This window comes from Lonchura striata, chromosome Z, assembly GCF_050655825.1.
Source record: "Lonchura striata isolate lonStrDom1 chromosome Z, ASM5065582v1, whole genome shotgun sequence".
NCBI lineage: Eukaryota > Metazoa > Chordata > Aves > Passeriformes > Estrildidae > Lonchura > Lonchura striata.
The window spans coordinates 58,062,755-58,074,767 of record NC_140740.1 but is presented as its reverse complement, the minus strand read 5'-3'; the positions used below and the strand labels follow the sequence as shown (position 1 = coordinate 58,074,767).

The following is a 12,013-nucleotide window of genomic DNA, read 5'->3' as shown; positions in this document are numbered from 1 at the left end:
AATGAGAAATTAATTCACTGCTTCCCATGGGTCAGCGAGTGTTCAGCCATCTCCAGAAGAGCATGGCCCTATCGCACACAGCAGTGACTTGGGAAGACAAACTCCATCACTCCAAATGTCCCTCCTCCTTCCCTCTATTTTATATTGTGAGCATGATGCCACATTATCTGGAATATCTGTTTTATCAACTGACCAGGGGTCACCTGTCCTGGCTGTATCTCCTCCCAGCCTCCCAGGCACCCCCAGGCCCCTCACCAGTGTGGCAGCACAAGAAGCAGAAAAGGCCTTGGCCCTGTGTGAGCCCTGCTCAGCAATAACAAAAACATCTCGATATTATGAATTCTGTGTTCAGCACAATTCCAAAACACAGCCTCATACCAGCCACTGTGAAGAAAATTAACTCTACCCCAGACAAAACTGCACAGATTTGTATTAAATGTTACAAAAATATTCTTCACAGTGAGGGTGGTGAGGCATTGAAAGAAGTTGCCTCATTGCTTGTTGCAAATGCCTCATTACTGGGAGTGCTCAGGTGCGGGTTGGATGGGACTTAAAGAAACTTGATCTAGTGGGCCACATCCCTACCCACGACAGGGGGGATGGAACTATATGATCTTTAATGTCCCTTCCAACACAATCCACTCTATCATTCTGTGATTCTATTCCATAATGACACACTGTAAATAAAGTTTGAAGAAAAGGTGTCCTTTTACTTACCTTTCTTTTTTATTTAACTGTCCACACAGAACAAATCACCATTTTTATATGCCTATATATAGAGTATGTTTTGCAGTGTTGCCTATAAAGAACTCTTTGTGCCATAAAGTATCAAAATTTTCCACCTTACTTTTAAATTTATATGCAGTTATAGTTTTTTTCTTTTAGTAGCAATAAACACCAGCTCTACTATAAATCACATTTGGTTCTGGCTCAGGCATACTCCATGACTGATACCCCATGGGATACTTTTACTGAACAACAGAAGTTTGTCCCTGCTCTAAACTCATCCTTAAGAACAGGTCAGCAAGAAAACAAAAGAAAATTTAATCCAGCTTGTGCCTCAGAAATCACTTATCTGGTTCTCTTTTACATTCATCTAGACTTTTCAAGTATCTTTTCCTGCTAAGCATGAGGTAGAAGCATTGATAAATGACAGAATGCTGTAATTAAGATTATTTTTTTTTTCTACTACCTGAAGGTCATATTTTATGTATATAGGGCTGGTTTTTTTGTGTTTGCTCTGCATCATGACCTTTGCTTAATACACTATCCTGTACTTTATTTCTAGCCAGTACTAAAACCCAAACCCTCTAAGAATGGTGGTGATGCTGGGTGGAGGTCAGAAGAAGCATTTTTTCTTTTTCCTCCATTCTCATATTTTCCTAGAAATGTGTAAATGAGAATGAGTATTTGTGACCTACCAATGAAAAGTTCTCAAAATCACAAATTGGAACAGATATTATGGCAATATGCATCAAGTTCTACTACAGTCATGTGACTGGTTAAGGGGATTCTGGATCGGTGGTTTTGGAGAAGAGCTGTAGCTGCATCACCCAGCAGAACAAATACATATGAAAGGAATACATTCTCCCTTCAGAAGGTTTTGGAAATGCAAACAGAAACATGATGAAAATTACCCAGCTGAGCCAAGGTGAAAAAAACATCATGAAGTGCATCCAAAGTGTCTCTATTTTGGTGGCAAAACATAAGTCAGGATGTCCTAAAACTTCCCCTATCCTTTCCTTTCTTGCCTTCCCCATATCCTTACTGTCATTGCTACTGTCACCCAAATTATCCATGTTTGGGTGACTCTGTCTTACTACAGAGGGACGAGGTCCTCTGCCCTTCCTGAACTGCAGCTGTTTTCCAGCTCTGCCATCTTATTCCCATGTAGTGGTAAAGTGTGTAAAGTAATCACCAAGGGTGAGAGAAAGTACAACAAAGAAAAATAAATACGTTGAGGTCATTGTTTCAATGCCCCTGCAGGAAGCCTGAGGTATTGTTGAACTAGTCTGGTACTGTTCTACCCTTTAGCATTGTTTCGGCTGTACTCAGGAGAAATAATCAGCAATATAGTAATTTTTTTACATTTAGAGTATACAAATAATTTGTGAGTATAATAAATATTTTGTTTATGCAGCACATTTGAATACAGTTTTACCTGTTTATGAGAAATGACTTTATTTCACATGTGCTTCAAAATATTTTGCTTTTTACAATGCTACTATGGATAGATAATGTATGTTGCGTGTTGAACACAAATAAGGCAACACTTTGTGTTACATGATGACAAATCAATTTGAATTTCTTTGCAGCTAACCAAAGCATCATATCCAAAACCTTATATTAAATATGGAATTTCTATGGAATTGCTATAAAAAATAGACCACATCTTATTCAGAGGTGAGTTTGGACAATAAAATATAGAACGAGGTGCAGTACCTGAAACTGCTCCTCAAGGGACAAAGGCTACCCCAGCCACTGAGTAATCAGTTGGTTCCAGAACCCACACAGCAAGGATAAACACCTTAGTGACTGAGGAGAGAGTACCTGGGCTCCAGGGGCATCTTCAGAGATGGGGATAGGAGTCAGCCTCTCCCAGGAAGCTAGTTTTGCAGGCTGTTGTCCTGTTTATGTAATTAATTGCTTCTTGTTTTGCTAGTTTCATTAACAGTCTTTTGAAAAGTTAACCCAAAACATTTCCCTAAGATGAACTGATAGAATTTCTCTTTCAGCTGTGAGAAAGACTTTTATCATTCAAGGCCTCATTCAGGCCAGTAATGGAAATGCAAAAGCTCGGAAAGGGTTCCAGGCCCAAGATCAGACTACCTGGCTTCCAGGGGGAGACTTTGGTTAACTGAAGCCTACATGGAAAGGACAGATCCCATGCCCATTTTACTACTTTTCTTCTCCTTTTCAGATTATTTTCATGTCATGTGTTTCTTCATGTGATCTGATTTACTAGATCTTGTTAATCTACCTAGAAAAATAATTTTCTGTATGAAAACAATTTGCATCTAGGAAAATTATTATGCTTGTATAGCAGTAACATAGGGTTTTACTGCATTCTAGCTGCACATTACATCTACTTGTCTAGACTCAAACCCAGCACAGACAAGTGCTGACAATCTCCTCTAAGTGAAATGCATTCATCAGATGTACCAGCTTTGGTACACAGTGGAACTTTGGAACTTTATACACAGTGAGAACATCCACGGCTTCCTTTATATATGGGTGTGAATACATTCATCACTCCTAAAATTTAACCTTTGTAGAAATCCTGCTAATGCAACAGAGCTTTTTGTTCCCATTCATCTTGTGGAAGTGAACTCCAACTGGGAACACCCTGTTTTTATGTGGATGCCTTTCCCTTGATGAGTTTTCTCATATCTCTTTGATATTTTCTTGATTTCACAATGAGTCTTCTCCTTCTTGTATTCTGGATTAATAAATAAAATATGTAAGATTCTTCTTTATGTTTTCGGCACTGTACACAAATTTATATTATCTCTCAGGTCTGTCTCCCTCTGAATGTTGAATTGTTGTGTCTTCATACCCAGGCAGAGTCTTCAAACCCGGTGGTTTTTTTTTGGTGTTTTTTTTGTTTTGTTTTGTTTTTTTGCCTTTTTTTTTTTGGCAGCTATTGATTTTTTTAAAAAAACTATAGGCTTTTTTTTTTAAACAAAGCTATAGGCTTTTTCCTAAAGATCCATCTGACTTCAAGCAGCCAGAATGAAATGCTACAGAAATAAATCTGAATTTACCTGTATACCTTTTTAAAAGCAATTTTAAAGTAGTTGTAGTCTTCCTTGTTAGCATTTAGAAATGAATATACATGCATGTGGATCAGTGTAATAACTGATTTTGAAATAATAATAACAACACATTTTAAAAAGGTAACAATGTTTCATTTAAATTTAAATGTCTTGTTTTAAATAAGCAGTTATGGAGCCAAATCAGTTGGCTTAACAACAAAGGGCAGTATGCTGATGAATTATGTATGTTATCTTCATTTTCTGCACACTGATAATTGACAGGTATCATGGCACCTTCTACTTACTTCCTGCAATTATATGCCATATATCAAACACTAACTTGTGTGTAATGGTGCTCCCCACACACACGTACACACAAAATGGTTTTATGTTTTATTTAAAGCTTACAGCATTTTTAAATTTTCTGTTTCACCCACTCTGTTTTGCAAGCTGCTTTGTCACTCTGCCCATGTCAACAATGTTAAATTAACAAGATTTCTTCAGTGTTAGTTTGGCAGAGTCACTCATTCAAGTGATGGCTCCATCCTTTTGTTTATTTTGTTTTTTATATAAATTGGTTAGGCTAAGCCAATACTGAAGAAAATTTGCCTGCTGTTTGGACATGTGTAGTAAAACAGGTTTTTCAGTCTTTCGCATAAAGTTTTTGTTTTTACAAAGAGATATATTTTCATCCTTATGCAGCAACTTTAGGTAGTATTAGGTAAAAAAACTAGATTCTTAACAGAACTGATTAAATGGCTAGTTCCTTCTTGGTAGTTTGCATTTAATTCAGACTAACTCCACCATAACAAGGGTACATTAATTGAGTAGCTCTACAACTGACCCCATTAGACACAATGCTCACTTATTAAATTTAACCACTACTAGGTATCTTAGCACATGATTCAGAATTGCATTTCATTCAGTGTTTTGTTTCTTGGAAGGAAATTAATTTTTCTGAGAATTATTTTAATAAAAATGTGATAATAAAGTAAATCTTCAATTAAAATGAAGTCTTAGTTACCTTGAAGGGCTTTTTACTTATATTGCCTTAAATGTCCAAAGTCATATTTTAACTTAAAAACCTAAATGCAGTAAATTGTATGCCTAGTATATATAAAAAAATACCTCTATTATATATTATGGAATAATTCCTTGTTATCTTGCATCTTCAACAATATTCATTACAAGAGAATGTGGACTTCAAAGAAAGATCCAGAAATTTCAGAAAGTAATTGTACAGAAAGAAAATTAGATTATATCTTTTGTTCCTATTAATTCCAACTTGATTTGTCAGCTTCTTTAGAAACCTAAGTTTATATTCTTTCCCTGTACCATTGATTAAGTTGGTTCAAGGCTCATACCTTACTGAAATAAGTGATCTGATATACTGTTTCTCACTGAATTAAAATAAACTGTTATATATCTTTTAAAAGCCTATTTCAACAAAAAACACTACAACTCTCAACATGGGTAGCAGGTGATAGCCTGTGAGCAGCCAGTGATGGCGAAGGAATGGAATGTACAGCAAGTAATATCCCTGCTTTGTACTGAACTGAAAGAGAAAATTTCATAAAGGAACAAAATGCTCAACCAAACTTTTGGCAGAAGTATCTATATGTAACACCTCTCTAGCTTGAGAGTGCTAAACACCTGATTACAGATAAATCAGGTAAAAAGCAGACTGCAGGGCTTTTAGCAGTCATTGTCAAATGCTTATATGAACAACTGTTACTGAATATACATAAATCCAGTTTTCAAAGTGCTTTCAGCTGAAGTAACTACAAAATTCATGGGACAGGCAGAAGGTGCTATGCTGTTGGGCTGAGTGCTAACTTCTCTATTTCTCTCTATTTCTATCTCCCTGTTGAGCACCTATAGCTTATTGTATAGTAAAAAAATATGCTTGAACTTTTTGAACATCCCTTTAGACAGAATATTATGAGGAGCTGCAACCATTATTCAAATGGAAATCATCACTCTCCCTCTCTTATTTTTATTTTGCATTGCCACCAGTGCACCTAAACTTCTGAAAGAGATTTTGTTTTCTAGCTGCTGCTTGTCTAGTTTGTGTGGAAGGAGCACAGATATCTCCAGAAGGCTGTCAGGTTCCATACAGAGGCTTTCCAGATGATCTCAGATGTATCTGCACTACAGAAGAAGAGTGACCCAGGGATACACAGCAGCCATTCTTCAGAAGGGAAATGGAATCAAAGGTATTTTCATAAATTGGCTTATTATGTCTACAAAAATGAACGTTAGCACAGGGTTGGGTTACTTTTAACAAAAATGTGAAGATCTTCCATTCTGTACCCTTGTAAAGAATAATCAAACAAATTTTCAAAACAAACTCTGTGATCCCTTTTCATCTTGTAATGATCTCCTCACCTACCAACCTCCTTAGGACATTCTAATTTGTTTAGGGCTAAATAATATACACTATCTTCACAAGAGTGGTTTGTATTTAGCAAGTAAATGCGTGAAGTTAACAGGATTACTCCTTCAGTTAAGGTAGGGACCTTGCCAAAGACCTTTTTTAATCTGCAAACATTCCCATTATAAGTGCTTACATAAGGTCTTACTATGGTACAGCAGCAGTTATGGTATTATCTTATCTTTAGTGGTAATGGGCAGCATTACTTCCTGTTGAGGCACTCACAGACTCTTGCTCCACAGCTTTCATAGATCCATTAGTGCTGGAAAAAGACTTCCAGGATAATTGAGTCCAACCTTTGACCAAACACCACCCTTTCAAGTAAACCATAGGTCTAAGTGGCATGTTGAGTCATTTCTTGAACACTGCTGGGTGTGGCAACCATCACTTCTCCAGGCAGTTCATGCCAGTGCTTGACAGCCCCTTCCATGAAGAAATTTTCCTGATGTCCAACCTAAATGCACACCTAAGCTGGTGCAGCTTAAGACTCAGTGTTCTTGTCCTGTCAGTGGTTACCTGAGAGAAGAGCCCGACCGCACCTGGCTACAGCCTCCTTTCAGGCAGGTGTAGGGAGTGACAAGCCCCCCCGCCCCAAACCTCCTTTTTCCCAGGATGAACACTCCCAGCTCTATCAGCTGCTCCTCACAGGACTTGTGCTCCAGACCCTTCCCCAGCTCCATTGCCCTTCTCTGGGCTCACTCCAGCTCCTCAGTGTCTTTCCTGCAGTGAGGGCCAGAGTTGGACACAGCACTCGAGGTGTGGCCTCACCAGTGCCCAGCACAGGGGGACAATCCCTGCCCTGGTCCTGCTGCCACACCATTGCTGATCCAGGCCAGGATGCCATTGGCCTTCTTGGCCACCTGGGCACACCCTGGCTCATGTTCAGCTGCTGTCACCAGCACCCCCAGGTCCTTTCCCACTGGACAGCTCTCCAGCCACACTGCCCCAGCATCATAAAGTATTCAAAATTGAGAATATTACACACCCTCTTCCCACAGGTCATCATGGCTATTGATGGGTGAATTCCCAAGCACCTAGTAGAGGAAGATGCTATGCCTAAACTAAGCTTTCCCACACAGATGAGCTGCAGCTGAAGAGAATGACTGCCTGCTCCACGGACCTGTGCATGAAGAGTTCTGATGCTGACTTCTCAGCTTCAAGGAGCTTCTGACAAAGCTTACACCTATATGATTTTGTAAGAAGGCCTTCAAAGGGGTTGAAAACACTGTGCTATACTTTCCCCTAGAGAATAAGCACATAATTTCTGCTTATTTTAGCACTTAAGTCTACTAACAAAAAAATCCTACTGTGGTAAAATAGGCTGTCATCCTCATAGCAGGCTGACTTGATTAATATAGTTGCAAAGCTTGTTTTGCAATTCAGACCTTGTCAAACCAAATCCAAAATTATTTTCCTGGATAAATCCAATTAAATATAAATACTGAATCAGAGCACATTTTATGTAATTACCAAGCAATTCTGTGAAAAGACTATTAAAGCAGCCTAAATTGCCTCTCTTACTCTGCCAGCCCTTCCTGCTTCCCAGGGGCACCTTTCTGAAGCAGTGCTGTGTTTGGCAGGGAGGCAGGGGATCTTCAGAGCTCCCCATTTTGGGCTGGTTTGCTCTCCTCAGCCTTAGTACTGCTCCAAAGCGAGAAAGGATTCCTGACAAGACAGTGTCTAATGGAGATGGACACCTCTCCTATCTTCTTTTTTCATTTGAAGTCCTCCCCTAGTTGAATATGCTTCTGTCAGATCAGTCAAGGCATCAGCAAACTTTGCTCTGTATTTGTACAAAGACAGAAATATTTTATGATACTTGTCATGTGCGTCTATTTAAATAAAATAAATTCTATAAAAATTTCCATGGGCAAGTGTTGGAAGTTTCCTGTTTCTGCAAAGCTGGCAGACATGTCATCAGCACTAATAACTCTGAGAAATCTGAAGAAAAAATGCCAATTTTTTTAAGACTGCTTTTTTACATTAGCTGGCCACCTTGATGTCTGTAGTAGCTTTGTGTTTATAGGGTCTGATTTCTGAGTGGCAGCTTAAACATCTCAAAGAATTCATAGCAGTCCCCCTCAGTTTTGTGCTACTATTTTCCCCAATTAAAATCATGGGGATGAGGGTTTCACAAAAACCAGCTGCTATGAAAAATCCTTCTGAAGCAACACGGTTGAGTACATGAATGAGACGTGCCCAGTACAGCGGGTAGAAGCATTTTTGAGGACACGGTTTTTCCATCTAAAAATGACAGTTGGTTAAGCTGATTATTTTCCAGGAATGGAATGCTTTTGACAACATCAGCAAAAACACAGACGTGAAGAACCAGTGTCAGGGCAATTCTGTGGGATGAGAAGGATGGGCATATGCCCACACCAATCAGATTCATTGGGAACAAAAGACCACAATGACTGTGGAGCCATTCTCTATCCTCACTTTTCTGCTGGAGATACTCCACTTTAGAGAAATAATCACAAGTTTTCTTGTGATTATTTCTTGTGCCGGGCTGCAGGAAAGAGGCTGTGACTGCCCGGCTGCACTGGACTGGGCTTGCAGGCAGGTGCTGGGGCTAAAGCCCCATGGGGTAGCTGATCCAGCTTTGCCCCCATGCCTGGAAACACCTAGTGTTTCTGAAGTGCAGACTTTGTTATCATGGGATCATCTCTCTGCTCTTTCCTGCTTTTATTGGAAAGTGCAATTTTGCACTTAAATGTGAAATAAACTATCTGGTGAATATAGCAATAAAAGACATTGTCAGTGTTTTCCTAGACAAAATTATTGTTTTCTAGCCAGACTCCAACATTACAAAAATCTGACAAGCTGTTGTCATGACTGAAGGCCTTCTGGAATCCTCAAAGTTGAAATTGGATCCCCACAGCATTTTTAGTGCTATATGTCACTTTAACCAAACAAAGAGGAAAAGAAAGAAATCCCCTATCTCCAAAATGTTTCTACCCATGCCAATAAGCTTTGTACTGATGAGGTTTTAACTAAGAATTTATGTATATTTCAAAGATGCACTTTAAGGATTTACATGTTACAACTTCTGGAGTAATATGGACTGCACTTGTTCAGAGCTGTTTCTACAGTCCATACTTGCTTTAAGATAATTTGTGGAAAATTTTATAAGAACTGCATTTTTACAAGGTGTTATTAAACTCAAAAAAAAATTCTTTATATAAATATATCCTATCTCTATGCCAGTTTTGCATCCTACTGCTTCTATACCATGCACAAGTTTCACATTTCTGCTTCTTCAGTTGTCTCTCTTACTAATAAAACAGTAATCTTTAGACCCAGGGAAAAATAAAAGTGTGGAAAGTAATGCTAAAAAGCCTATGACTTTCACATGAAAAACAGATAAATAAATTTTTAAAACTACAAGGAGGTCATCATTAAAAGCATCACATCAATTACTGTATTTCCTTACTTTTGGACAACACAGTATCCCAGTTCTTTGGTGATACTATGGAGAAGCCTACTATTCTTAATGGACACATTTCATGTCTGTTGTTATTTTTATTGGTAGAAAGGGTGAAAGGATGATGAGGTGAATCTAACAGTTATAATGATGAAAAAAATACTGCTGTTCTGGCAAGAATAATAATGATGTACTTGTCAGTGAGAACCTGCAAGTGAAACCGGTCTGCTCTTGTTATTCCAGTCAGACAGAGAAAGATGGGACAGAGCTGTGCATTTAGGAACAGCAACACAGCAAGTCCAACAACATGTTATTATCGCTTTTAGAATATAGAAAACTCAAAGCACAGTGTTAGTGTTTAGAGTCTGTTCTAAATACTTAGCTGGAAGAAAGCTCAGCACTAGTCAAGGGCTCAAGTATAAATAGGCTAAACATAGTTTAGAGGCAAAAATGTCAACTGCAACATGACCTCTCCCTGTTCCTGCAGGAGAAAAGGAGAAATAGGCATGCAGGGAGAGAAAAGCATGAACAGGAATGCCCAGGGCAGTGTCACTTTGCACAAGCCATCTAGTAAAGGCAAAGACAGTCTGGATCCCACCGCCCAGCTACCTGAGATGGAAACATGTTAGATCATGTGATAAATGTAGAACATCTACACAGATAGGATAGGAGCTGGCATTTTACTTTTTATTTTGTGCAGTCAGTGACATTCAACTCTGATTTTGACCCACAGGTTCTGTTATAGTACAGAAGCACCATAGTGACATGATGGACCAGAGTTTGGTTTGTCTGGGGGCTGGAGGATGTAGCTGATGTTCAAGCCTGACATTCTTACCTTTGCTGTGGTCTCTGAGTATGAAAATATCTGCAAACTGGTTCAAAATAACCATCCTTATGCAATATTAGTATGTTTCTTTTCCTTTTGGTTAAAAGTTTTTAGAACATTTCTCACAGAAAAAGATGGAATTGTATATAGTGTAAAATTAGTGCTGTAGATGAGAAAAGTGTTTCTTTAGTAGTTGAAAATAACAAGAACAACAACAAAAACCCCAGAATTTACATTCTTCACTATTTCCATACTCCCTACTTTGACTAAGCAGGAACATTTATTTAGAATCAGGTATGCTTGGTTTACATGTCATAAGGACCATCTTCTAACAATATTGCAAATTAATTAGAAAAACTAATATACTGTGTTTCAAGTGAAAGAAATTTTTAGCTTATATCTGCACCACAGCATATAAAACCCAATCTAAATATTTCTTTAATAAATGTTTAAACATGGGTGTCCTGGTCTGATCACTTTAATAGAGATTAAGTTTTAGTGCATCATCTTACCAACATTTCAGCAGCAAGTTTTGGACTAAATCACCAAATAATTTCAATTGTGAATCATCAATCAGTTTCATAATACTTAATGCATGAAAAATCTTCTTAAAGATACAAATATAGACAGGTGTAGATATAGATATACATAATATAGATGTAGATCTATATTATCTATAGTATCTATATAGATATATCTATATTATCTATCTAGATCTAGATAGATGATATAGATATAGATATAGATATAGATATAGATATAGATATAGATATAGATATAGATATAGATATAGATAGAGATAGAGATAGAGATAGAGATTAGATATAGATATAGATATAGATATATTTTTAGAGAAAAAAGATAAAAACTTCTTGATTTGGGATGGATGTGGTAAGTCCTGAGAAAAAAATCCAACAGACAATTCATAGAATTATTCTACTAAAGTTTGAGTTTTGCCACCTCCTTTTTCTCCTGACCGGAACAAAGAAGAGGAATTAGAATAATTCTCCTTTTCTTCCTTGCTCAGCTCCAGATTTGTTGGTGAGAAAACTGGAACTTTATAAATAAAATAAAATAAATAAAGAAGATAATTGAGATGACTGTGTATAAAAACCTAGTTGAACTGATGCACAAGGAGGTAATGCTGGAAAAACTTTCATCATCCTTGCTACCACCCATTGTCATTAAATATGTTTCTTATTTAATAGGCAGATGGCAGCTGGTTTATGGAAGAATCCAAGCCTACTTTACCTTTGGAATATTGAAATTATGTGGATATCAAGCCATGTAGATTGCTCAATACCTTACAGTGTTAGAATGTTTCAGTGTCTTTTGTGTTTCTTGCCTAGATAAATGCATTTAAAAAGCAGTAATCTTCTCCTTCTTTCAAATTTGAAGATCACTGGTATCCACAAATCTATGCAATCACTAAATTGAAAAGCAAGATTGATCTGTTTGATGTAGATGAGAAACAAGTACATATCCTATTGCCCCAAACTGACGTATTTCAATACCACATCCCTCACTGCATCACTTGGTGTTACCCTTCCATAGTCCTGCTTTGCCAAAACCTT

At 37.7% G+C, this 12,013-nt stretch overlaps 1 long non-coding RNA gene across 4 annotated transcripts in view; it reads left to right on the top strand.

The window, feature by feature from the left end:
• LOC110472570 (uncharacterized) overlaps nucleotides 1-11,808 on the top strand; it is a 29,314-nt gene extending 17,506 nt beyond the window's left edge. For 2 of the 4 annotated variants that reach the window (XR_014951382.1, XR_014951384.1), the window contains exons 2-3: nucleotides 5,808-5,971; nucleotides 7,269-11,808. This is a non-coding gene — a long non-coding RNA (uncharacterized LOC110472570). Of the gene's footprint in view, nucleotides 1-2,315; nucleotides 5,972-7,187 lie in introns of all 4 variants that reach the window. The other 2 variants (XR_013341704.2, XR_014951383.1) reach the window with 2 other exon arrangements.
• Nucleotides 11,809-12,013: the final 205 nt, after the last annotated feature.